We start from the raw sequence: 26,052 nt of genomic DNA on the forward strand, positions 1-26,052 counted from the left end.
TGAATGCAATTGAGTACAACCTAACTTCATGCGCTATGGTAACTCAACGCGTGAGCACGCTCTTAGCAACTAAGTACTGAACAACAGAAACAATGTTTAAATTTCTAAGAAAAAGGTGAGCCTATATTCGTGCTGTCCTGTGCCTAAAATAGACAGTATTTGTAAGCACGATTATGCCCTAGGAGCATATATTGATCACAAAGTGTCACTATTTAAAACAATGAAACGTGTACATATTAATGAGTACACTTATTAAAGTGTTCGCTGAACATGGCAGAGATGGCATTAACTATTACAAAATAAAGAGATAAAACAGATAAATAGTGGAATGCTAGTAACACATAAAATTGACACAATAAAGCTTGAAATTAGCACAAAGCGCGCATATAATAATACCTAAGTATAAAGCTGCATAGATGATAGGGTCCCTAACTAGTAAAAAGCAACTACTTCCATGTACATAGTTGGTGCTAAATATAACAACATTCTAAGTTAAAAGGTCAAATGAAAATGTGAAGAGATAAACAATCCAACAATACTAAGCCTGTACCTAATGATAAAACAAAACTATCTATTGATGTATGGGGTACCTAGCTCAGTCATAAAATAAATTCCAGCTACAGTGAACAAATATATAGACGATATGCATGCTTGTATATACATGTGTATATATGCATGTGTAAACTATGCCCAATAACCACTAATATATTGAGGTGGTGAAAGGAGGGATGAAAACATACTAGTATGTGAGGTGTGGGCTCAGAAGTAAGGCTAAAACAAGAAAGCCGAACATATCCAAAGGTCCATCAGTTCCTGGGATTTGATACTAAGAACACATCTACTTGTGGCTATAAAGCTCAGAACATTAATACTATGAAAATAATTATATTCAGTCTACAAGGACTGATTCTTACACTGATTTACTATAAGAGTGACATCAATACGTAGTTTTAAAATTACCTTACTACTCTATTTAGGTAATAGTAGGTTAAGTCATCTTCGTAGTCTTCTACTTCTTAAAATGGTTTGAGTTGCACTTTATCATTAAGCCCTGGTGACCTATCAGACCTTAGTCTGATAATCCAACGTGTCTCCTGTTCTAAGGTTTTGTTGATTAGATCACCACCTCTAAAACCCACGCTGACTTGTTCAATAACACAAAATTTAAAATTATGATTGGTGCCTGCTGTTGTATTGTGTCTAGCTAGGGCATTGGTCTCAGTACCTATCCTAATGTGGTAAATATGTTCCCTAACTCTTTCCTTAAGTGATCTATTGGTTTTGCCAATGTAATAGCTTTGCAGGTTATACAGGTGGCCATGTATACCACATTCTTACTTTCACAGTTCGTGTTAGTTCTGAAGTTATATGTGCGTGGCGTAACAGGATGCTCAAAAGTGGTATCTTTATTAATGTAGATGCATTGATTACAATGACCACAGGGTACTGTGTTTCTATCATTTATTGGTCTACTTTTCCCGGATGTTTGGGTCTACATAAAATGCTTCTTAAATTCTGATGATTCTTGTAGGTTATACGTGGTGTTGGTCCTACTACCTCATTGACATCCCTATCGTTCAGTATTCCCCAGTGTCTATCCAGGGTTTTTCACCTCCAAGTTCATTTTACTGAAAGTGAGGTTGGTTCTAATTTCAGTTTTAAAGGCTTCGACTCTTCATACTACCTTCATGTGCCATAAAGTAAGGTTTAGCAGTACTGTTCTTAGACACTCCACAGTTCTGACCATTTCTAATATTTCATTTTCTTTATAGCCCCTTTCTAGAAATCTATCCTTCATGTCCTCTATTCCTTTCTCATAGAACTCTTGTTGTGGGTTCAACCTTGATACTCTCATGAATTGTCCTTTAAGGACATTTTGGAATACATGTACAGGATGCATACTGTTTCTGTGTAGTATGTTGTTTCTTTGGCAGGCTTTCCTATGAATGGTTGTATTAATAAGGCCATTGGACATCCTGAATACTTCCACATCCAAAAATGGTATAGTTTCATCTGAAAAATTCATGGTGAATTTTAAAAATCCGTAGTGTTATCCAAATAAGAAACGAAATTCTTTAAAGAGGGTTCATCACCCAACCAAATAAGGAAGAGGTCATCTACAAAGCGGCAATACATACCAACAAATTCATTGAAAAGTGGATGGTCATATAAGTGAACATCTTCCCACCTAGCCATCACTAGGTTGGCGTAACTATTAGCACAAGATGTGCCCATAGCTACGCCATCCTTCTGTAAGAATATGGATTCTTGAAAAGCAAAAGCGTTGTTAGTCAAGACAGTCTCAAGTAACAGAGTTATAAGATCAACTTATATCCGAAAAGTCGGAATGTATCTTCAAATATTCTGTTAACATTCTTATTCCTGTGTCATTAGGAATTACAGTGAATAAACTGACTACGTCTAGTGTCACAAAAAGTAATGTTGCTGTTCACCTAAAGGTCGAGTTTGAGAGTATAAATCTAAGAGAAACTGTTTGCTATCTTTCAAAATATTCCTATTGTCATTGACTAAAGGTCTTAATACACTTTCCAAGTAAATAGATAAGGGTTCAGTGACCCAACCTTGCCCTGCAACAATGGGTCTGAGTGGTGGATCTACGCTGTTTTATGGACTTTGGGGAGTCCCTGTATAATCGGGATGATGGGGTTGTTCACCTTAAAGTACTCATAGAGTTGTTGAGTTATGTCCAGAGACATAACTAAGTCATCCAAGGTATTATAAACACTGAACACCATATCTATTAAATTGTCCTTAGTTAGTATGGAGTAAGTATTGCTGTCATTTAACATTTGAAACATTTTGTTAGTGTAGTATATATCATCCATGATGACCACGGGGCCACCTTTATCAGCTGGTCTTATTATTATAGAGCTATCATCTTTGAGTGAATACAATGCTTGTCTCTGCTTATAGTTCAAATTGCGTCCATGTCTTGAAGGTGTTTTCTCCTGATAGCATTTGTATATGTCATCTTCCACTACATTGCCAAACACTTCAATTGTTGGGTGAAGTTGAGGCACGTAAGTGCTATTAGGACGGTGCTTATTCTTAACTGAATTGTCATCAAACTGTCCAAACTCTAGCCTTAGTTGTAAATTACGAATGAACATTTTGGTTTCTATAATAGTGTCCACTAAGTCACTGTTCTTAGTGGGAATAAAACTTAGTCCTTTATTTAGAACTTGTTTCTCATACTCATTTAAAACCCTGCCGGAAAGGTTCATGATCAATGATTCTGCCTCCCCCACATTTTCTTTATCGTGGGGCCTACTTGTTCCTGCTCGTCTAACGATCCTTTCCTCTTCTGTCTCCCCCTGCTGGTTGACCTTCTTTTGTCCAAAAAATGACTTTGTGCTATGGGGAGGGGGGCAGGTAATATATTTGTATTCACAATAACACTATTTGTTTTTGGTCTTACCACTGCTGCACCTGACCTCTGTACATCCGTAATGCAGCCTATCAGACCTTCACCTACAACAGTACTGTTAACTCTCCCATTTCCTTGTGTCCTGTTAGGGCTTACATTGTCCGTTGCTAGATTATTGTTTGCTGTGACTGGTTGATCAGATTCTGTGGTTACACTGGTACCTAAAATGTCAGTGATATCACTCTGCTTATTGTTTAAATTATTATAGGATTATACCTCGCGGCCTACGCGTACTGAAGATGCCTACATCTGGTACCTCATTACCAGACTTACTATATCGCTGGCAGCAACTCAACATGGAGTTGAGTTTTAGTTATATGAAACTCTTAATTGAGTTTCATCTGCCTGAAGAGGAGAGACTGAGATTGACTGTAAATAACTTGTTTAAAGACTTTGAAAGTAAATATGCTAACAATGAGATGTGCATGGGAAAATTAGGGAAAGCAATTGAAGATGTTTTGTTTTTAGAGAAACGGTTGCTAGACCAAAAGAAAGCTAAGATTACCAGGGATGTAAGAGATTTTAAGAACAATAATGTATTCACCTGGCCTAGGAAATGAATCCAAATTTACACTATAGTCAGGGCTCAAATGCCTCACGCAGGCCTCCAGGTAGAACAGGTAACAATTTTGTGAATGCCACACTGAGCACACCTATAATCAATCCTGATAGACATCCACGCAGTGATACTTCAGAAAGTAGATCATTTAATAGAATTGATTTAAACAATAAGCAGAGTGATATCACTGACATTTTAGGTACCAGTGTAACCACAGAATCTGATCAACCAGTCACAGCAAACAATAATCTAGCAACGGACAATGTAAGCCCTAACAGGACACAAGGAAATGGGAGAGTTATCAGTACTGTTGTAGGTGAAGGTCTGATAGGCTGCATTACGGATGTACAGAGGTCAGGTGCAGCAGTGGTAAGACCAAAACAAATAGTGTTATTGTGAATACAAATATATTACCTGCCCCCTCCCATAGCACAAAGTCATTTTTGGACAAAAGAAGGTCAACCAGCAGGGGAGACAGAAGAGGAAAGGATCGTTAGACGAGCAGGAACAAGTAGGCCCCACGATAAAGAAAATGTGGGGGAGGCAGAATCATTGATCATGAACCTTTCCGGCAGGGTTTTAAATGAGTATGAGAAACAAGTCCTAAATAAAGGACTAAGTTTTATTCCCACTAAGAACAGTGACTTAGTGGACACTATTATAGAAACCAAAATGTTCATTCGTAATTTACAACTAAGGCTAGAGTTTGGACAGTTTGATGACAATTCAGTTAAGAATAAGCACCCCCTAATAGCACTTACGTGCCTCAACTTCACCCAACAATTGAAGTGTTTGGCAATGTAGTGGAAGATGACATATACAAATGCTATCAGGAGAAAACACCTTCAAGACATGGACGAATTTGAACTATAAGCAGAGACAAGCATTGTATTCACTCAAAGATGATAGCTCTATAATAATAAGACCAGCTGATAAAGGTGGCCCGTGGTCATCATGGATGATATATACTACACTAACAAAATGTTTCAAATGTTAAATGACAGCAATACTTACTCCATACTAACTAAGGACAATTTAATAGATATGGTGTTCAGTGTTTATAATACCTTGATGACTTAGTTATGTCTCTGGACATAACTCAACAACTCTATGAGTACTTTAAGGTGAACAACCCCATCATCCCGATTATACAGGGACTCCCCAAAGTCCATAAAACAGCGAGATCCACCACTCAGACCCATTGTTGCAGGGCAAGGTTGGGTCACTGAACCCTTATCTATTTACTTGGAAAGTGTATTAAGACCTTTAGTCAATGACAATAGGAATATTTTGAAAGATAGCAAACAGTTTCTCTTAGATTTATACTCTCAAACTCGACCTTTAGGTGAACAGCAACATTACTTTTTGTGACACTAGACGTAGTCAGTTTATTCACTGTAATTCCTAATGACACAGGAATAAGAATGTTAACAGAATATTTGAAGATACATTCCGACTTTTCGGATAAAAAGTTGATCTTATAACTCTGTTACTTGAGACTGTCTTGACTAACAACGCTTTTGCTTTTCAAGAATCCATATTCTTACAGAAGGATGGCGAGCTATGGGCACATCTTGTGCTAATAGTTACGCCAACCTAGTGATGGCTAGGTGGGAAGATGTTCACTTATATGACCATCCACTTTTCAATGAATTTGTTGGTATGTATTGCCGCTTTGTAGATGACCTCTTCCTTATTTGGTTGGGTGATGAACCCTCTTTAAAGAATTTCGTTTCTTATTTGGATAACACTACGGATTTTTAAAATTCACCATGAATTTTTCAGATGAAACTATACCATTTTTGGATGTGGAAGTATTCAGGATGTCCAATGGCCTTATTAATACAACCATTCATAGGAAAGCCTGCCAAAGAAACAACATACTACACAGAAACAGTATGCATCCTGTACATGTATTCCAAAATGTCCTTAAAGGACAATTCATGAGAGTATCAAGGTTGAACCCACAACAAGAGTTCTATGAGAAAGGAATAGAGGACATGAAGGATAGATTTCTAGAAAGGGCTATAAAGAAAATGAAATATTAGAAATGGTCAGAACTGTGGAGTGTCTAAGAACGAGTACTGCTAAACCTTACTTTATGGCACATGAAGGTAGTATGAAGAGTCCAAGCCTTTAAAACTGAAATTAGAACCAACCTCACTTTCAGTAAAATGAACTTGGAGGTGAAAAACCCTGGATAGACACTGGGGAATACTGAACCGATAGGGATGTCAATGAGGTAGTAGGACCAACACCACGTATAACCTACAAGAATCATCAGAATTTAAGAAGCATTTTATGTAGACCCAAACATCCGGGAAAAGTAGACCAATAAATGATAGAAACACAGTACCCTGTGGTCATTGTAATCAATGCATCTACATTAATAAAGATACCACTTTTGAGCATCCTGTTACGCCACGCACATATAACTTCAGAACTAACACGAACTGTGAAAGTAAGAATGTGGTATACATGGCCACCTGTATAACCTGCAAAGCTATTACATTGGCAAAACCAATAGATCACTTAAGGAAAGAGTTAGGAACATATTTACCACATTAGGATAGGTACTGAGACCAATGCCCTAGCTAGACACAATACAACAGCAGGCACCAATCATAATTTTAAATTTTGTGTTATTGAACAAGTCAGCGTGGGTTTTAGAGGTGGTGATCTAATCAACAAAACCTTAGAACAGGAGACACGTTGGATTATCAGACTAAGGTCTGATAGGTCACCAGGGCTTAATGATAAAGTGCAACTCAAACCATTTTAAGAAGTAGAAGACTACGAAGATGACTTAACCTACTATTACCTAAATAGAGTAGTAAGGTAATTTTAAAACTACGATTGATGTCACTCTTATAGTAAATCAGTGTAAGAATCAGTCCTTGTAGACTGAATATAATTATTTTCATAGTATTAATGTTCTGAGCTTTATAGCCACAAGTAGATGTGTTCTTAGTATCAAATCCCAGGAACTGATGGACCTTTGGATATGTTCGGCTTTCTTGTTTTAGCCTTACTTCTGAGCCCACACCTCACATACTAGTATGTTTTTCATCCCCTCCTTTCACCACCTCAATATATTAGTGGTTATTGGGCATAGTTTACACATGCATATATACACATGTATATACAAGCATGCATATACGTCTATATATTTGTTCACTGTAGCTGGAATTTATTTTGCGACTGAGCTAGGTACCCCATACATCAATAGATAGTTTTGTTTTATCATTAGGTACAGGCTTAGTATTGTTGCGGATTGTTTATCTCTTCACATTTTTCATTTGACCTTTTTAACTTAGAATGTTGTTATATTTAGCACCAACTATGTACATGGAAGTAGTTGCTTTTTTACTAGTTAGGGACCCTATCATCTATGGAGCTTTATACTTAGGTATTATTATATGTGTGCTTTGTGCTAATTTCAAGCTTTATTGTGTCAATTTTTGTGTGTTACGCCTAGCATTCCACTATTTATCTGTTTTTATCTCTTTATTTTGTATTAGTTAATGCCATCTCTGCCATGTTCAGCTTAACACTTTAATAAGTGTACTCATTAATATGTACACGCTTCATTGTTCTAAGTAGTAACACTTTGTGATCAATATATGCTCCTAGGGCATACTCGTGCCTGCAAATACTGTCTATTTTAGGCACAGGACAGCAATATAGGCTCACCTTTTTCTTAGAAATTTAAACATTGTTTCTGTTGTTCAGTACTTAGATGCTTAGAACGTGCTCACCGACGCTGAGTTACCATAGCGCATGAAGTTAGGTTGTACTCAATTGCATTCAGAGTTCCTACAGCACACGGCACTTTACAACTTGTAAACAGTTTGTTTCACGTGGAATCTAAGAGGTTCCTATTTGTGGAATTTTTTAATCTTGGACAACAGCCTTTCACCGATATGATGAGGTCTGACTCCTTGATGAGGCACATCAATACATTATATTCGCCATGTTCTTTTGTGGTAAAGGTACGCTTACATTTTTAGTACAGAGTTCTCGCTATATTAGTTTTTTAACCTGATATATGCAAAGTTGCATTCGACACACCACTATCTTAGTAGAGATGCTAGATATTGAAACGCGACAAAACTTGCTGTTTATCTATGGATTTTAATGTTTTTAACACTATGAGGAGAGAGCATGTTCAGCCTCTTTAATGAATGTAGCAACAGTTTTTTTAATGATTGTAGAATGATATAGGACCAAGCACAATGCTCCTTTTATTTTTTAGAATGTATCAGGGTATATGCATATTTTTTACTTATTTGCATGGACATTCTGATCATTAATTGTATATTTGGATGGAAGTATTCCTTCTAAATATTGTTGCATTTAACTATGTTAACTTTTTTGAGTATCTGTTCCTTTAAGACAAGATAACATGTGACATATCAATTTGTAATGTCCAATAGGAAGCTTAAGGATGGTTTAAAAATGATTCAAACAGTTTTATTCATTGTTTTAAGAGTCTGAAGAAGCCTTTCATTGGAATAAACTTTATTATTTTTTATGAATGCATCTTATTTGAAGTTCCTTTGAATCTCTGCTTTTCGTTTCATTGCCACTGGAGGGTCACACACTTGGATTTATCTGTATTTATATCTGATATTCTGAACTAGCTATTACTGAACTGTTACAGGTCAACCCTTAATACAAGTAGATTGTGGGTTTGTGATACAAAACGTATACAGAGTTGTGTAAACAGAGAAACATTGTTTATTTATTTACTTATTTACATTTGTTTACCGTCGGTAGTGCACTGATCAATACTGATCAATTTTAGGCTTAGCTCAGGTGAAATACAAAACATTTGACCAACAGAAAAAGGCAGAAATGTAAGCAGTAGCAGAGTGACTACACAGAAAAACTACATATGAACATTCTAGTGAAAAGCAGAGTCCAGTTTACAATATAATCACTGATTTATAAAAAGTTGGTTAACCTTCAGTAACTCTGAGAGGAGAAGAAAAATGAAAGGAGGCATGAATAGTGTGTTAGGTGATATGCCCTGTGTTGAAGCGGCAGCAATAGGGTGTTAGGTGATATGTCCTGTGCTGAAGCGGCAGGGATAGTGTTTTGGGTGATATGTCCTGTGTTGAAGCGGCAGCAGTAGGGTGTTAGGTGATATGCCCTGTGTTGAAGCGGCAGCAATAGTGTGTCAGGTGATATGCCCTGTGTTGAAGCAGCAGCAATAGTGCGTCAGGTGATATGCCCTGTGTTGAAGCGGCAGGGATAGTGTGTTGGGTGATATGTCCTGTGTTGAAGCTGGAGCACTTGCTTGGATGAAGATGTGCTTTTTAAGTCTTTTTTTTTTGTTTAGGTTGATAGGACAAGCTAGCCAGAGAGCAGGTGCCTCAGAGAGAATGCATGTGCAGTTTGGTGCTAGGGGTACTGAGAGTTGGTGTAGCTTGTGAGTATTGTCTCAGATTGTAAGAGGAAGCATTTTTTAGCTGCAAGGGAAATGTCTGGAGTTGGGAGTAATTTGCAGAGTTGGGAAGCAGGTTGGATCTTTGTTTTATAGGTATCCATTTGGCTTTATCTAATGGTATACAGTGGTGCTCAGTGAAGGATGAGTTTATGATAAATTTGCCAGATGCTGTTTGGTTTATGTTAAGTGGGATAGTGTTTTTCTTGGAGCCAGATGAGAAAATGGGTAGTCCATATTTTAGCTGAGAGAAGAGAACTCCTTGGTGGATGGCTGCACTGTCTGGTTGAGATAGAAAAGTAGAAATTCTGTAGGCCCAAAAGAGGAGGAAGATTTGTTGCCCTCATGCTGTCTATGTGGTAATGGAAGTTTAGAGATTGATTAAGCCATTAATGTAGACATTTGGAGGTGGAGGCTACCTTTATACTATGGTTGTGTAAGTTGGAGTCAGGTACTTGGTGATTTTTTGTGTGTATTTTTGAAAGACATAAGATTTAGCCTTGGAGGGTTTAAATAGTTTATGGTTTGAGCCTTTGGTGGAGCTCATGTACGTCTGTCTGGAGTTGCGATTGAATGGTCCTGTGGGAGTGACTTGACAGGTAAATAACAGTGTCCTTTCTGTAGAGTATGACATCGAGATGGGCATGTCACAAGGAAGTTTGCTAATGAATGTGGAGAAAGGGGGATAGGGAGGTAGAATGGATCCATGTGCTAGAAATTTGATAATGGCTGCATATTGTGTTTAGAGGGATCCTACTTTAACCCTGAAATGTCTGTCATTGAGGAAGTTTTTAAACTAGGAAATGCTGTCTGGGCTGAGTTATTTTTTTTTTTTGTTAGGAAAAGATAATGGTCAGTGAGGTCAAATGCCTTTTTCACGTCTAAATAAGGGTACCTATATCAGTGTTTTGCAGGATGTCATTGTTTTGGGACCAAAGTGTTGTCATAGTACTTTGTCCAGGCCAGAGTCTATGCTGTTTGGAGCAGAGCAGGAAGTACTGATGGCTCTAAAGCGGTAAAACAAGTTTTTCAAATGAATTTTTAATTGCACATTACAAAGTTAAAATACTCTAGTGCTTCTTCTTTGTCTTAATTTTTTCATCATATTTTAAGTTTAAATGAGCTATTTACAATGGTCCTCATGTCAGATTTGTAGCTTTTGGCTTAGGCTTAATAATCCTTGCTACAGTCTAAAAACATATACATATATAAATCATTTGTCTTTATTACACTGGTAAGCTAGATACCCAAGAACAGCATTCAATAAAATACTATTGATCATTATTTTATACATCATAAAATGTGTTTTTACTAACTTGCTCTAGACTTAGATGAACTTACAGTCCAGACCCTGATATACTTATTTTTTGTAATTTTACATTGGGGTTCCCCACTGACTTCAGTGAATTACATTAGCCATAATCATATGAGTGAGCTTTTTACTGCAGCTCTTTTTATTTTTTTTGTAATGTATTTTTTTATTAATTTTAATAGTTACAGCTATGTTAAGATTTCTTAGTTTCATAATTTTATTTTTGTACTTTTACTGAGTTTTTTTAAGTTAGACAAAAACCTGAGTTCACCACCATCGCTATAAAATTCTAAGATTCTTCCTTTTATTGAAGTATTAAAACCAGTTAAGTAGATAACATCAAAAGTTCAGGTTGCTGATTCAAAGTACGATAAGCACTTTTGGTAGAATTGCCTTCTTCAGATTGTAAAGTACTTTGAGTTTGGTGGACTAGATATATTGGTGTCAACCAATCAATTGATTTTATTTTTTTTGAGAGAGACACCTTCCTAATATCTAGTCAATATGTATCCAGTAGTCTGAATGAAGAGGGGACAAGCCCCTAAGAGTTAACCAATAGTTAAACTCCTATTCTTCAATATTGGTTTTGAAGGAACCATCACACACAAAAAAAATCAATTGATTAGTGAACACCAGTATATCTAGTTCACCACACTCAAAGTACTTTACGATCTGAAGAAGGCAACTCTGCTGAAAGCACTTATCGTACTTTGAATCTGCAGCCTGAAGTTTTGAGTTTATCTACCTAACTGGTTTTAATACTTCAATAAAAGGAAGAATCTTAGAATTTTATAGCCGTGGTGGTGAACTCAGGTTTTTGTCTAGTTCTTTTTCCTTTTTACTGAGACGCCTCTAGCAGTTGCAGATTTTCTTTGGTGTTTGTTTGCTGCTATATTTCTCTAATTGCACATGGCTGATGCAATCTGCTACTAATGGATACTAATAGAAACAACAAAACCCTCGTGGAGTTTCTATGTGAATCAGCTAACCCCTTGATACAATTTAATTTTGAAACGGAGGAAATTAAAGTAAGAGAGGAATTAGAATAACAGAAAGTTTTGAAAAAATATTTCATGAAGTGGAAGATGCTGCATTTCGCCTGAAAAGGTTGCTATGGCAGCGTTTTCACCTAGAAGCCTGCATACATTCTAAGGTCGTTCCACGTGGGATGAGGGTGAAATGTCTACCTAGTTATGGCAATAGTCATCCAGACTTAATTGCCAGATGGCAGACCATCAGTCTTGAAACTAGCTTTAGTTATATTCGGGCGCTGATATAAACCGGAAGAGAAGCATACAGTACAACTAATTTAAAACTAGGCAAATGGAACTAGAATAAATGGAACTAACAGAAGGATGTTTAAATAAACTTGAAATGCTGCAACAGAGGCTCAACACTTATGATAGTAGACTAAAAACGCAAAAAATGAAGAAGCTGTCACAGGATTTTAGAGATTTCAAAGATGGTAACATCTTTGAATGGCCTAGAGAAGATAGAAGTAACAGCAGTAAAGTTTTTAATAAATGGTTCTCCAACACAGCTGACTCACATACTGAATCCATTAGTTTGAATAAGGAACCTACAAATAAGGGAATAGACTCATTAAGGAAACAAACAATAAAACCCAATGGGAATGCACCCAATTTATGAAACAAGTCTATTAGAATTGAACCAGTAGCCAGTCCCTTGACTGGCACTAGACCAAAAGGAGCGATTCATGCTCCTTTTTTCTATCCGCTTCCTATACCTGTGAAAGATAATATATGAAGGAATAACAGAACCTCCAGCCAGGAAAGGAAAAGGAAAAAGCCCAACTATTAAATAAAAAGGAACAAAATCTGGTGGCGAACTTATCACATATAGCCTTGGATAAAAGTAGCATTCGAATCTTAGAAAAAGGGCTTACCTTTATACCTTCCTTACACTCAGACTTAAGTGAATTCATTACATTGTTGTTTGGAAGGAATGTAACTTTAAAAAATATGTTAGGGAATGAAGGGAATCAGCAGTTTAATAATTACAAAAAACTTGCATTTTTGTGCCTGTGAAGCACCCAGCTGTTGAGATGTTTGTTCGTGTATGTGAAAATGAAGTGGGAAAAATGAGAGAAAAAAGTAGTAGTATTGGAAGTCATTTTTACAATATGACACAACAGGAAAAGGAAGCATTAATGCAACTCAAAGGAAGAGAAGATATTGTAATAAAGCCAGCCGGCAAGGGTAGAGCCATCATAGTAATGGATATTGAATGGTGTAGACAAAAAATGTTGTTGATGCTGCAGGATGTATGCACTTACCAAGTTATAAGTAAAAGAGACTCCCCATACTCTGGAATAGATTGCCTATACATGTCAAGCAGAGCGCTTCCTTGGCCCTCTTCAAAAGGAACCTTGATGACTGGATGGGAGATAAGAAATTTACCCTGGGAATCATGTCAGTCGCCCTGCTAGACAGCGGTCCAGGGAAGTAAATATTGTGGGTAGAAATAGCCAGGGAATTGTTATGGCTAGGCTTGTACAGGCCCTAGGGCTGATAGCTTATTACCAACCTATGAACCTATAAAAGTATGCAGGAAAGGATGACCGCACAAGTTCCAGATACCTTATATAAATTATTAATGGAGAGAAGAATAACAATAACTTATTGACTTTTTTGAGGTAGCCAATTCAATGATTCCAGCTATAAGTCGGCTACCTAAAATTCACAAGGACCCTGTGAACTCCCCACTTTTACCTATTGTGGCAGATAAGAGTATGGGTGACTGAACCCTTGTCCATATTTGTTGAAAGTGAGTTAAAACAACTACTGGCAAGGGTGGACATGGTAATTAAAGTTTACAGGTAGTTTCTTGAATAAATTGTTTGAGAAGACACAAATGATGGGATCCACTGCAGAGCTGCTACTGGTGACTATGGATGTTAACCTAGTCACAGTCATTCCACATGACTATGGAATTGAAGCTATCAGAGATCTTTCTTCTAGCATGGGATACAAAGCAGACTTGGTTTGTTGCTTACTTGATTTAATATTTGGTAACAGCATATTTATATATGGCGATACATGTTACCTACAAACATGGGGAGTGGCCATGGGCACCCCGTGTGCAAACGGTTATTCTAACCTGGTACTTGCACACTGGGGAAACAATGAAGGTGCTGAATGAAACCAACCCCTGGGTCCGCAATATATTTTATTATGGATGTTTTGTGGATGATATATTTTTATGCTGTGGAAAGGCAGTGAAGAGGAGTTGTTATTGTTCAGAATATCTTAATACATTGACTGAATTTTTAAAGTTCACTGTAAACCACTCAAAGAAAGAAATAGAATTCTTAGATGTTAGCCTCTGCTATGATCCTTAACCACTGGTATTCATAGAAAGAGTACCTGGAAAAATCACCACTTACATAGAAGTAGTATGCATTCAGGGTTTACTTTCAAGAATGTTATGGAAAATCAGATGGATCAACTGTCAAGATTGTGTACAGAAGATGACACATTTGATAAAGAATGTATACTGCTAACTGAACATCTGCATGACAGAGGCTACAGGGATAAGGAACTTACTTTGAGAATTGAACCAGGTTTACTGAGATCTACCAAAGGACGTCCATATTTAATTTTTGAGTTTCCGCTACCTGCAATTGTCCACATTTAGTTTACCTGGTGACCTGTCAGCAGTGCCGAGCTTTCTATGTGGGGAAAAACAGACCAGCGTTTTAAAGACAGGATTCTAAGACACGTAAGAAATATTTTGCATTTAGACAACAAAAACATACACATGTGTTTCATTTCATGGTTACAGAACTTTTACCTGTGAATACAAGAGGAGGCGATGTACAGAATTGCACAGAAATTTGTGAAATTAAGTGGATTATGAATCTAAAGGCACATAGATATCCAGGTTTAAATGCTATGGTTCCTTTAAAACCAATATTGAAGAATAGGTGCTTAACTATTGGTCAAGTCTTAGGGACTTGTCCCCTCTTCATTCAAACTACTGGATACATATTGATTGGATATTAGGAAGGTGTCTCTCGTACAAAAAAATCAATTGATTGCTTAACAACAGTATATCTAGTTCACCAACTCAAAGTACTTAACGATTTGGAGAAGGCAACTCTGCCAAAAGCGCTTATCATACTTTGACTCAACCTGAAGTTTTGATTTTATCTGCCTAACTGGTTTTAATACTTCAATAAAAGGAAGAATCTTAGAATTTTATAGTTGTGGTGGTGAACTCAGGTTTTTGTCTAGCTCTTTTGTCTTTATACTGAGATGTCTCTAGCAGTTACAAATTTTTCTATGGTGTTTGTGAGTTTTAAGTCAGGTTTGAATTAGTTCTGTTTTACCAATAATGACATTTTCTGATTGGCTAGTTGCAGTCAGTGTTTTATTTAATGTATTATTCTATTATTTCAATTTTTTTCAGATATTAATTAATTTAATTTTTGTGGGTGTGTTTAAATGGCTTCCACTGTGGGTGGATGAAACTGAATGCAGTGAGGATCAGAATCCCCAAATTACATTCCCCGAAAAGAAAAAAAAAGCCCTTTTTAGATGTTTTTTTTACAGGGAGGTAAGCCCCTCTTCCCCAAGATTTGTATATACCAACTGCATGATTGTCAACTCAAGGGGGAAATTACCCTGAATAGATGATGTAGACATTCTGCAGAAAGGCTGGATGGATCAAAGTCCTCTTACTATACTCTGTATCCTATAGACTGCTAAGGGGTGACCTGTGTCTGGCATGCAAGGGATCCTCTGACCCAATACCGATGGATTTACTGCACATCAGCAAATCAAATAGCATCAAAAATAATCAGTCTAGGGATCTAAACCTCTTCTGCAACATGGACAGAATGGTTTGGAGGGACAGGTATATCTTGGAGGGATAGGTATATCTCGCAATGGATACTGCTGCTTTAGAACAAACTAGTTCATCCCTGGCCATATTATAGATGAGAAGTGGAAATGTTACCATAGGACTGCCCCCCCCGTACTACTAATGGATAGTAACAGCTCCTAAAGGCTTTATTCTATGCTTGGGACCTCTCACATTATCTATGGTATGATCCTATATATTCTCGTTAAGGGTAATATATCGACTATGGGATGGGTAAGGCCAATCTAACACCAAATGAGATAGGTTAATTCGAGCACAAAAAGGGAAATTGGCTAAGCTTAAAATGGCCTACCTGGGCAGATAGCCTGTTACTTTTCTATAAATCTGCTAATGCCATCACTGCTGGCAGAACTACCTGGCAGTGACTTCTTATGGAAGAATTCCGATCTTTGGCATGTTGCACGTCCGGCACCTGAAGCTCAAGAGTTCAATCTTTATCTGCGCGTAGGATACCCATTTAAATGTGCATTTCTGTTTTTGTGGAATGTGCATGTATTTTGTATGTGCAGTATGTGAAATTGCTTTTTATTTTGAAGTGACTAGGAAATTCTGTCCATTTTTTGTTTTTTAAATTGACTTCACTTTTCTTTTATTAAAATACACATATATTTCAGTCCAGAGGGGTATTTAGGGGGGGGCTGTGTTTTTATTTTTTTGAGAATGTATGTTTTATGTGTGCAGTCTATGATTTTTTACTTTTATAGCAGGCCTAAGGGAATTTTAGTAGCTTTGTTGAGGTGCCAATAATGTAGTTAAACTTTTGATAATGCATCAGGAATGAAGATTTACAAAAATAACTGTGTGGTGTACAAGATATGTGCTTTTTTATATCACACCTCATGCAGTTTTCTGTAGTTTGCCATTACAGCAGATGACATATGTAGCTTTCATTATATAATCCCTCTCTCTCTCACACTCACACACATTTTATAGATTCTAAGACACTGATGGGTTCCTTTTTTATCAGTGTTTTGGCAGTCTTTTATGGTGAGATCAGCTAGCAGCATGGCCAGGGAAATGTCTCCTTTTAATCAGTATTAGCAGTCTCAGAGGCAGCATATTTGTAGTTGTAGAGCAGGGATGCCACCCCGTGAGAAATGTAGGAAGGCTGCCGCTTTGCAAAAGCACTTGTTTTCCTACCTTTTTTCCAAACAGTCAATCAGGGTAATGTATCAATGGAATGTAGTTCGAACTAGCATATTGGCATTACTTTTTTTCTATTTACAAAGCAGGCGCTCCTACTAAAGCATTTACCTTACCTTTATAGAGCAGTTCTAAACACAGAAATACTGTACCAGTTGCACACAACATATTTAATACTCAAGAGTACTGCAGTCGTGTAAGTTGTGATTAGATGTCTGTTGTAGAATCAAATGTAGCTATAAAGCTAACCTTAAACAATCATCATAAAGCTGTAAGCAACATGAGAAGAACGGGTCGACAAATCTCAACCCCAGTGCAGAATACCATGGAAACTGCATAAACAAGATATTGAAGTCCAAGTAGGACAACAAGAATAACATGTCCCATATCCAGAAGCAACTAAGTTAAAGATGTGGGGTAGGAATATGAGGCCATATTAGGGTGTGAGAAGAGCAAGTAACTGCATCAGGAAACAATAAAACTAAATAGTAGATAGTTGGAAAGAGGTAGAAAGGAAAGATTAAATTGGAGACTGGAATGTAGCACTTTTGAGTTGTGGTACTTAAACCTGCCGTTAAGAGTCCCATGAGATATATGCACACTACCCCTTAAGGTCAGATTAGATTGGATTGGAGACTGGAATGTACCATTTCTGAGTGGTGGTGGTACTTAAACCTGCCATTAGAGACCTATGGGATATATGCACATGACCCATTAAGGTCAGATTAGATTGGCGACTGGAATGTACCACTTATGAGTGGTGGTACTTAAAACCTGCCATTAAAGAGTCCCATGGGATATATGCACATGACCTCTAAAGGTCATACCAGTGTTTCACCTGCATGGCTTGTGAATGCCGGAGACATTTTACTTTTAAGTCTTTATGAATATATTTAGGCCAACCAATTGAAACCCCATAAGCTGTGGACATATGGTAGGCTTAGGGGAATTATAGAACCTTTAATGAGGCACCCAAAGTGAAGCTAAACCTTTGATCATGCATCAGAGGTGTAGATATACAAAAGCAGCTGCTTGGTATACCAGATTTTTTATCACATCCCATACAATTTTCTCTGGTCTGCCATTAGTACAGATGAGATGCAACTTTCATTTCATAGTATTTATGTGTACACACACACACACACACACACACACACACACACACACACACACATTTCTAGAATCCAAGACACTCTGGTCAGTATAGTGCTCTGTGTGTGACATAAAAAAAGATCTTATTTAATTTTAAAGTGCATCAGACTACTTGCTACATTATTTTTTTGTATTGCATTTGCTGACAAACTGAAGCGCTCCTTGTGTGGGATACCATTTAGAAGAGATTTTTTTTAATTTTAGAAGAGATTGCGGAACAGAGTTTTTTGTGTTACTCCTTAAGGAAAGATATGTGGATTGTGAAGAACAGAACAGTGCGGCTTGCATCCATTACAAGCACTAGACTGGGGAACAGACTGCCTTGCATCCATTACAAGTACTAGACTGGGGAACGGACCTTTTTTTTCTTCTCAACTTAATGCTGAAGGAAGTGCCTTATCAGAGGACAGCACCAGGTACCAGAATAGCCAGCAACATCTTTGATCCATTCCACTATCTAATAAACCAGACAAATAAACATGCCTACTGTTTGCAAAATAAACATGCCTACTGTTTGCAATGGACACACTCTGCCTTTGTAAAAGAAGTAGAGTTTTCCCAGTACTGACTTCATCATTTCTAGTAAAGTGTATCACTATAACTGGGTCACGCACTGTCCAGAGGTCAAAGCTGCATAGGATTATTTTTGTAGATTTGATTTGCAGCAGAATTTCTGACATAATTTTTCCTAAATACATTAGTCTACGGTATACTTTATGAAGGAAACATCATGGTGCATTGCCATATTCTTACTTGTATGAAATCAACAATTGCATTACTTGAAGGTCAGCCTTGGTGAGATTTCCTTGTAGAAATAGTTTTTTTTTTAAGATGCTAGCTCCATTGGTATAGAGGGGGAAACACCAAGCCTGACTGTTAACTCAGGTGACTAAAGTTTGATTAGTGGCTCAGGATCGTGCTGGAGTTGGCACAGGAAGAGAGTGGTAACTTTCTTCAAGACAGGATGTGTGGATATATATCTGGAGTGCACCATGAGGAGAACAGACACCACATGGGAATACTGGCTCCTAGGGGAGCAGAGCAGCCTTGAGGGGTTATGTCATTTGTGGAAGTGAGTGATACATACCTCTTAACCTCTTAAAGCAAGAAATCTGGACAACGCCATAAATAAAAGTGAGACAAAGGCCCAAAAATAGGGACAATTTTTAAATATTGCTCTTATAAACTTAGAAAGTTGATAGCATAATAGTTTTTGCACTAGCATGAATTTCCTGAAGGGTATGAAGTCCAGAACTCAAATGTCTCATTATTTTCTAACTTCAATCTTTAATGATTTACCACTAATTTTCCATAAAAGCACAATTTTATGAAAAACAGACTAAAAATATGAAGCAAAAATCTGGACATTTTGTGAAAATCTGTACAGTTGAGAGGTATGCCCTTGCTCTGACTCCCTATTTAAATGTGGCACTCAAAATGCCGAGTGCCAACAACAAGCAAAAAAAAAAAAAAAGATTAAAAATACAAGAGACGAGTGAATTTTGAATATTGCAGGGTGCAAGCCTCCTCAGCCTTATATATACAAATTCATATGAACTCTGAGACCGTAATACCTCAGAGAAAAGGGAATGTATTGAGGAAATGGCCATCTCAGGATTAGTATCTGTAGGTCTGTTTTTGACTCATAAATTTGGTCCATTCTCATAAAATTAGTTGTTTTCAGGCAAATCACTGAAGCATGAAGGCACTAAACAATGGCATGCATTTGAGTTTCAGACTTTGTGTTCTTCAGAAAATGCAGGCTGACACAAATCATGTTATTCTAGTAACTTTCTATGCTTATAAAGAGGACATCAGTGACCATTCTGTTATTTGCTGGTCAGTACAAGCAAATGTATCTAGCATGTCAGACCTTAACAAGTAAATCAGGGGGTGCTTAACATTTGTTAAGATTGGGCTATATGCTATAGTAGCATTTTACTTGTCTTTTTCTGGATATCGTCGGAGCATAATTACTGTTCTCCATGCACTACAGTGCAGATAATTATCATAAATATCAGTCTAGCACTCAAGTATGCAGACTTATCTATTTTTATGTAATGTTGCTATACCATCTGAGGTGTACTACTTTGTGAGTTTGTCACTTTTGACCTACACAAAATGGTACATATTTGTATATAACTTGTAGCTGAACATTAGTTGGAAGGTTTTGTGTTTTATTTCATTTCTGCTACAATGATTAATCTGACTACTGAAATATGCTAAATCCTATTGTATTATTATATACTGGAGCAATATTTTATATTTGATTATCATTTATTTAATATAACAGCCACTTAATACTACTTTGTTTGTGATTGATTGAAAAGCTATCTTAGGAATATGTTTTGATGACTTGCTAAAAATGAATTGCATTACAGCATGCATGCACTGTAGAGTGTACTTTAGGATTGATCAAGGGAATATATGTTTAAACCTTGTTAAAATTACAGAATTGATAAATATTGTCATAAGTAAAAGTGTTAGTGATGTGCATTCTTGAACATTTTGGAAAGCATTTCCATCTATTTCTGAGTTCTTAACTGATTGGTTAGGTGAAGACCTTAAGAACCTAAGGTCTGGAATGTTGGATTCTCAAATTGCAAACCAAAGTACTGAAACTGTTATTAACGGTTCCAATAAGCAAATATTTATTGGTGTAAATCTTCATTGCCACTCAGCTATAGATGTAGTGATTTCTTGTGATAACCTTAACAATGACATTAGTAGTACAAATTGTCCTAACCCTTAACTGATTATGAATAACAAGAAAGATGGTAGTCTATGTGCAAAGGCTAACACACGATTCGTTACCTAAGGGACATGATCATATAATACATCCTTCCCTTGACAATGAAAAAATCAATAGCAACAGATAATTTAGAGCCATCAAAATGTGACAAATATGTTACCGCGATGAAAAAACACTAAATGATATTATAGGTACACTTCATGATACTAAACAAACTAGTGATGCCTTTAAATCTGATCACACAATGATTTGTAAGTGAGAAATCTGTATCAAGTACATCAACAAATGGAAGGGACTTTTTAATATTAACTGAATATATTAATGAACTGAATAAACTCACCGCATACTATATCAGCATTATCCAGATAAAACTTCTCCAAATCTTTTATAGACTCACATTAGTGAAGCCACAGTATGATGTTATAATCCATGAAGGAACAAATGACCTTATGTTCATTTCATTGAACTACATGAAAAATGCTAATTTTGAAATAATTAAATATCTTGGACATAAAAATTGGATATGTACTGCCCTCTAGCTCTTGGAGTGACTATATGTTTACAAAGGCCCATATATTCAATAGCTGGCCTGGTTGAGACAATTGTCAATGCTTTATAATCTAAACTTGATCAAATACTGGGAAGACTGCATTCATGACTTTTGACTATTTACATGGACAGATTACATCTAAATTCATATGGTGATTATTTTATGGCTGGCACAATTATTGACCAAATTGTTACTTTTTTTAGAAAGAAAACGCTGTACAAAATCAGCCAGTAGAAAGAGAAAACTTAATAGAACTATACAATGCCTTTGTAGCAATGCAAGAAGTTTGGGAAACTAATTTGATGAACTTGTATATTTGTCAGTTAAAGAAAAGTACAAATGTTTGCTATAACTGAATCCTAAAAGCCCACCAGTTTTCACATGAAAAACTATTGTTAAATATGAATGCCTGAGATGTAATAATTGAGGGGGTAGAGTCACCTTATAGATTCATAGGACTACACAATCTCTTGTCTTGTAAAGATGTCTGAATCATTGTTCAAATTATGAACAATGACAAAAATAATGTTATACATCTTGTTTTAAGTTTTCATAAACCTAGTGAGACCAGCAAAAAACACTGGGAATACTTCAATAATTTAGAAAATTGTTTTGTTGGGAAATGAACACTTTATTGCTGGTGACTTATATTACCAAAGTATCATATGGTCAAATCTGTGCACTGACACTGTATTTGAAAAGGAACTGGTTTAGATAATTTCTTGGTATGGAATGACCCATACATTTAACATGAGAAGTAAAAACACACTGGGTATTGTTAACTCAGCTATACAAGACAGCATAAACAGTTTGAAGCTTCTTCCTGTAGGCATGTCTGATCGGGTCTATATTATATATTTGAAGCTTCAAAATTTCGGACCTCATATGTTTGACAATGCAGACTCAGACAGAAGGCACCCCAGCCAAGGATGGCCGCCCACCTCATATGTTTGACAACATATGAGCAAAACCTGAATCTTCAAAAATATAATAAAAACACCTTACTGCTCTGAGCAGGGGGGAAGCCCCCTTGCACCCCCCCACACCCCCCCTACTTAAATATACCTACTCCGAGACCGCACTTCAGTGCAGAAAAGGGAAATTTTCCCATTCTGTGTGTATGGAGCCGTTGCCTTTCACCTTCGAACTTTTCAAAGTGTGATCATATGGTGTCGACCATATAACATTTGAACTTTGAAACATTCGATAATTTAATAGGGACCCTGTCTGATCATAACTCAGTATCGTTTGTAATGAATCTGAGATCCAGTAAAATCTTATATCCCAAAAGAAGCAGTAGTTATGTAGACTTAAGTTAGTCACAACTAGCTTGAATGGATGGGCACAGCTTGTCATAAGCCCTGCAAAATCAATATGGGTATTCGATATTTGAAAATTTGTTATGCAATAGCACTAAAACACCACTGAAAAATCATCTAGACAAACTGTCCTACCGGTCTTGGTGGAACAAATATGTTACTATATTATATAAAAGGAAAAAAAAAGTTGTAAAACTTTCAAGAAATTTCCAATTTGCCATAGTGAGAAAAAATTAAAACAAGAAATAAAGCTTTCTGTAACTCATTTTGGAAATTAATTGATTAGTAATTTTACAGATAAATGATAGAATATATTAACTTGGTTAATAATACTATGTTGAAACAATCACTTTGAATAATAATGTGATACAGAATGAATATAGGATTGCTTGTGAATTTGATAAATACTTATTTAATGTCACTTGTGGTGATAGTTATATGGTCAGTATTAAGTTAATATATATTTAAGGACCCTGCCCTGTATCTGAGGCTACAGTTCATAAGACTTTTAATCAAATGAAGAAAAGTACATCTATGGGTCATGATATATCTGGGAATTTATTACTGGGTAATAAAAATAAAAATGGTGCTTAAAATTGGAAAAAATTTCAAGTTCTGTGAATGAAGTTTTTCAGATTTGATGGACAGTACAAGTATATTGAGCAACCCGGATTTTTTATGGGTAGGTCTCCTTTAAGTAATCTTAAGTTTTTATGAGCAGATAACTATTATTCTTGATCAGGTATAATTTATCTGGACAAGGTAAAGGTCTTTGACAACCATCCCTTTTGTAGTCATTTATAAAGACTTAATGGAGACTAATATTAATAGCTTTTATTATAAGATGGATTATGGCTTGGTTGACTGATAACAGTGTGCTAATATTCAAAATGTGCATTTCATCTGTTTATGAGGCAGGCCTGGAGTTCCTCCGGGATCATTATTAGGACCAGCATTATTTAACATAGTATTTTCTAGTATTCCCGGGAACACTAAATATTGGGTACAGTCACTGATGACTATAAAATTGGTAGCTTCATCATGATCCCACAGATAGGTGACATGTCTTGAAATGCTGCTTTCAAATGACTATTGTAATGAGCTTTGCAATGAATAGCTCATATCACGTGCTAAGAAATACATATCCATAGGGAAACTAAAAACACTTTGAAACCAGATGATGATAGCTTGGAGCAATTTTAAAAAAAAAGTGGGCTACAGCTGTGGGTTTCACTGGTCTTCCCCAGGCCTCTTCTTTGTAGGCCATAGTACAAATTTTAAGACTACATCTAGACCTAAATTATCTGAAATTTGGTTGGAATCTGATGCAACATGATTTAGAAGTTTTGGTGGTTATATCAGCAAAATCATAAATCTGTGTAAATCAAATTAGGTATATTCAAGTCAAAACATGAATATCTATTTATTCACAGTCACAGGAGCTTCAAGTAGAAAATTTACAAAATATGTTCTTATGAAGAAAAGTGCTGTTTGATTCAACTAATTAGTCCAACTAATTAGTCCAGTAATTACTGGATAAACTGCTGGTTATATTTGCATAATGCCTTATTTCCACAGCTCGTAGAGTTTTTTAAGGATTGTCTTATGTCTCTACCACCCATTTTTGAATTCAGTCACTGTGCCTGACCACGATCTGTCTTCATATTTTCTAGATATCTAACACCCAAAATAACACCACCTCTTCTCTCTCCTGGACTATCTCCCTTGTATCCTTGTACTGCATCCACTACTTGTCTCCCCCCCTGTATCCTTGTACTGGTGTCTACTACTTGACTCCCTCGTATCCTTGTACTGCATCCACTACTTGTCTCCCCTGTATCCTTGTACTGCACCTGCTGCTTGTCTCCCCTGTATCCTTGTACTGCACCTGCTGCTTGTCTCCCCTGTATCCTTGTACTGCACCTGTTGCTTGTCTCCCTGTATCCTTGTACTGCACCCGCTGCTTGTCTCCCTGTATCCTTGTACTGCACCCGCTGCTCGTCTCCCTCGTATCCTTGTACTGCACCTGCTGCTTGCCTCCTCATATCCTTGTACTGCACCTGCTGCTTGTCTCCCTCGTATCCTTGTACTGCACCCGCTGCTTGTCTCCCTCATATTCTTGTACTGCACCTGCTGCTTGTCTCCCTCGTATCCTTGTACTGCACCTGCTGCTTGTCTCCCTGTATCCTTGTACTGCACCCGCTGCTTGTCTCCCTTGTATCATTGTACTGCACCCACTGCTTGTCTCCCTTGTATCATTGTACTGCACCCGCTGCTTGTCTCCCTTGTATCATTGTACTGCACCCGCTGCTTGTCTCCCTCGTATCATTGTACTGCACCCGCTGCTTGTCTCCCTCGTATCCTTGTACTGCATCCCCTGATTGTCTCTCTCGTATCCTTGTACTGCATCGCCTGATTGTCTCCCTCGTATCCTTGTACTGCATCCCCTGATTGTCTCCCTCGTATCCTTGTACTGCATCCCCTGCTTGTTCTGATACAGCCTTTTCTTTCCTTAAGTTTTTAGGGTAGCTCACAAGTCATTATAGGTTACCATAAGGTGCTTTTTCTAGTATGTTCCTTCTCTGTCTTCTTTTCTTCATGCTGTACATCATTGCATTCACCTTCTTACCTGAAGAATTCTGGACAAAGACAAATATAATGGGAGGATAAAGGCCCAAAATTAGGGACAGATTTTTAAGTATTCATAGGATCATAGGAGATTGCTAGACTATTGACCCAGAGGTCATTTTAAGCCTGTTTTAACCCAATGTAATACCGTAGAAGTGCTAGTCAATACCCATGATTGTATTTAGTAATGACTGCCCATATCCAGGAGGGTTGTGGGCACTATCCCCAGCAAGAATTTATGGAGCCCCATCCACTCATCCAGGTTCCTCTTGAACAGTGTCATAGAGGTGTTCTGTTTCACATGAATTGATAGCCGGTTCACTGAGCAGTCACTGGGAGATAAATCTGTTACTCCATCATGTCCTATTTAAGTCGCAGGCCATATTTGAGTCCCTGGAATGGGTAGCCCTAGACTCATTTGATTTACGGAAATGCAGTAATTTCATAAGGTTTGGGTCTTGGCCTTGGGTTGCTGTGTAAGCCAGGCACAAATCTCCCATAAGAAGTTTATATGATACAGAGTATAGTTACAGGGACTTTAGTCGGCACATGTAAGGTACATGCTGGAGGCCCTTTATCTTCTTTGTTAGAAACCTTTGAGGTCTCTCTAATTGCTGCAGGTGCTTAGTTTGGTACATACCAAATGGGGTGTTATACACAGTTATGGGCCAGATTAGTGCTGAGTACAGGGGATTATTGCTTCAAAAGCAAAAGTAGTTATGTCTTTACTAATTAAGTGAGCTACATGGAAAGCTTTCCTTACAATGGTACACACGTGGTGGTCGAAGTTAAGGTCATGGTCAACTTGTGTTTCCAGGTCCCTTACCACTTCTTG

General features: G+C 37.1%; 1 protein-coding gene across 1 annotated transcript in view; it reads left to right on the plus strand.

Moving 5' to 3' along the window:
* The window catches only part of CD40 (CD40 molecule), a 170,497-nt gene that overhangs the window by 41,718 nt on the left and 102,727 nt on the right, over positions 1-26,052 (plus strand). The window lies entirely within an intron of this gene.

Source organism: Protopterus annectens, chromosome 12.part0 (genome assembly GCF_019279795.1).
Source record: "Protopterus annectens isolate FY-2018-M chromosome 12.part0, PAN1.0, whole genome shotgun sequence".
NCBI classification, from domain to species: domain Eukaryota; kingdom Metazoa; phylum Chordata; order Ceratodontiformes; family Protopteridae; genus Protopterus; species Protopterus annectens.